General features: G+C 38.8%; 1 non-coding gene across 1 annotated transcript; it reads left to right on the top strand.

The window, feature by feature from the left end:
- The first annotated feature begins 376 nt into the window (after positions 1–376).
- LOC145123092 (small nucleolar RNA R71) lies at positions 377–483 on the top strand. The gene has a single exon (XR_013714971.1). It is a non-coding gene; the product is annotated as a small nucleolar RNA R71 (small nucleolar RNA).
- The last annotated feature ends 2,636 nt before the right edge of the window (positions 484–3,119 follow it).

The following is a 3,119-nucleotide window of genomic DNA, read 5'->3' as shown; positions in this document are numbered from 1 at the left end:
CACCACATAAATAGCACACTTGCACCTTACGATTCCCGTTCTCGTCAAGATCACAATCTTTAGTTAGGTGGGCCCCCAACAATTCTCACATCCCATTCTTATGGCGTGGATGGATTGGTCCATCTTTGTCATTCTTCGATCCATGCTTTCCAACTTTGCCATCATTGCTGCCATGTCATCCGTGATGGAATTCACCGCCCCTCGAGTCATGTCATTCCTTGGGTTGTGATATTCTCTAGAATGCTTAGAGAATTCTTCAATTAAAGCCTTTATCACCGGGGGTGCTTTCTTTGTGAGTGGTCCTTGCGAATCAAGGAGTTGCCTAGTTGTCACATTTACTCCATCATAGAAAATGGAGACTTCTTGTTGGCTGTTTAGATCGTGATGTGGGCAATTACTTAGTAAGCCTTTGTACCTTTCCCACGCCTCATATAGTGACTCTCCAGCTTGTTGTTCAAAATTAGCTATGGCTTTCTTCAACTTGGCTATTTTTGAAGGCGGTCAAAACTGGTCTATGAATTCTTCTTTCATTTTAGCCCATGTAGTGATGGATCCTGGGGGAAGTAATTTCAGCCAATCCTTTGCAGCTCGCTTGAATGTGACAAGTAGCATACGAAGCAAGACAGTATCGCGAGCCACATTAGGGACATTGAAATAGTCGGCTATGTCATTGACTTCGTCAAGATGCTTGTATGCGTCTTCATGATCCTTCCCGTAGAATGGAATCTCCTTAAGTTGAGCAAGTATGTGGCCTTTAAGTTCAAAGGTGGCAGTTGTGGGAATCGCGGGTTGCACGAGTCCCGGGCCGGTGTCGTTACACATCCTTTTCTTCCATTCACCCATGGGAACTTCATCGATGTTCGCCATGGTGTTTGCTAGTTCGCCTTCTATGTCGCTTCCTCCTTCGGATTCGCTTTCGGATTCGTAAACAATATCGTCCTTATTCGGGTCCCCGTCCGCCTCTGAAAATATGCTCGATTCTCCTACTTTCTTGCTCTTTTTCTTACTAAAAACAGCTTTTAGATTCTTCAACGGTGAATTCGTCGATGTAGCGGTCTCTCCTACGTTCTTGCCTTTGTTTTTCCTCAAGGTTGCTTCCGAGTCTTCAAGCGGTGGGATCAAAGGTGTACCTCCTCCCCTGGTCATAAACGAACTGTAAACAAAACAGAAAACACGCGTAAAAAGAACAAAAATAAAATAAAAACGAAACTGAGTTTCAGCGATGGACTCGTCGAGTAGCTTCGATTGCACTCGGCGAGTTCAAGGCTAAAACTGAAAAAATTCAAATAAAAATTCTAACAAATCAGATAAAATTAAAACTAAACCTAATACCTAGACTACTAAAGCAGTAACTTTGTGCAAGATTAATCTTACACAAAGGATCGATAATAGTAGAAATTAGAATAAATTTTTGAACCGTTCCCCGACAACGACGCCAAAAACTTGATGTGTGTTAAACTAACTAGTTTTGTCCTACTTTTCACTTACGAATTAGAAACGCAAAGGCAGTGGACCTATCATATGTGGTATAGTTAAATAAGTAGGATATCGAACTCAGGGAACGGAAATTAAACTAATTACTAATATTATCTAAAACAAATAATAAAATAGGAGGGGTTTTCTCTAGTTTTTGCAAAACTAGAAACTTAACTAAAACTTAACTAATCTACTAATGGCTGTAACCACATAAAAACCAACTAAATTTAATGATCAAAAGGGTTTCTGTTTAGGTTCAACTCATTTACTCATATGGTTAATTTTTATGGTAATGTAATGGATTAATTGTTATTTGGCTACCGAGTAAGGTGATTAGATTCACATTCGTTATTATCAATCCTTAGAAAATAGATTAATTTAAGCAATGATCAAGTGGTTAAACTAATAAATTCCCTAGTTTAATTATTCGGGTTAAATAAGACTTGTAGTTAGCTAATTAAATTGGTGATTCAATTAACCTCTTGTTGATGGTGTATCACACAAGCTCACACATTAATTTACCCATTCTCTAGTTAATCCTTGTTTCATATTCACTAATCCTAGGCATATAGCAATGTGTTCACATAAAGAATATGAGATAAGCAATTAAGAGATGTTCATGCAACTTAATTACTTAGCAATTAACAGAAAATAGTTATGGTTAATGCATAAGGGTCTTTAACAAGCTTAAATTAACAAGATTCACCAATAACAATTAATCAAAATAGTAAATTAATCCATAGGAGCAAACTTGTCTACCCTAAACAGAAACTAACGAAATTAGTTCATTGCAGTAGATAACAAACTAAAAACGAATTCAAACAAGCTAGACATAGTTCTATTCAAAGGTGAAGTGGAAAATTAAACCTAAGTTGCCTTAGTCTTCTTAGAATTGAGGATTAGGGTTCTTCTCACGTTCTTCAGATCTCCAGCAATCTCCTTAGTCGCCAAGTAAGCTTCCCAAAAGCCAGAGAGAGGGTCAATTCGGGTTTGTGGCTTCTATTTATAGATTTCTCAAAACAGGGGCTACTCGTCGAGTAGACAACCGACTCGTCGAGTCCCATTGAGGAATCCGTATACGGCAAGGACTTTACGTGTTGCTTCGAGAATCTTTGTATGTACTCGTCGAGTAGACGTCCCTACTCGCCGAGTAGCTTCAGGATTTAGCATTTTTCTTCTTTCTTCAGTTCCCGAGCTTTCGATCGTACCTCCTGCTTCCTTTTACCTCCGAGCTTTTCTTTTGAGCTGAAAATACAATTTGAACATTATTAAGTACCTTTTGTCCATGAATTGCAAATAATTAGCCAATAAATAATAAAAAATCTATACTAAATATATAGCTAAATATGCACATATCATTGACATTAATGGGAGTCTTCAACAGTTGATGGCAGTGTGAGGATGAGGAACCTAGGAGAGCCTAGGAGGTGTTTTAGTGGGTATGGATGCGTTGTTCAGCAGGTATTTAGAGTACCAATTTGAGAGGGTGACTTAGAGGATTCAGGATAATTCTTGAGGAAAGTATGGATAGGTGTGGAAGGTAGTATTGGGCCCGTACTATTGGAAGCACATGATCCATACACGAATCAAGGATGGTCATGGAGAATCTAGGAAGCCTAGGGGATGGGGACTCTTTGAGTATG

The sequence above is a fragment of the Lactuca virosa genome, chromosome 6 (assembly GCF_052849685.1).
Source record: "Lactuca virosa cultivar CGN04683 chromosome 6, Lactuca_virosa_CGN04683_v6, whole genome shotgun sequence".
NCBI lineage: Eukaryota > Viridiplantae > Streptophyta > Magnoliopsida > Asterales > Asteraceae > Lactuca > Lactuca virosa.
The sequence above is the reverse complement of the archived record's forward strand: the minus strand, read 5'-3'. Positions and strand labels throughout refer to the sequence as shown.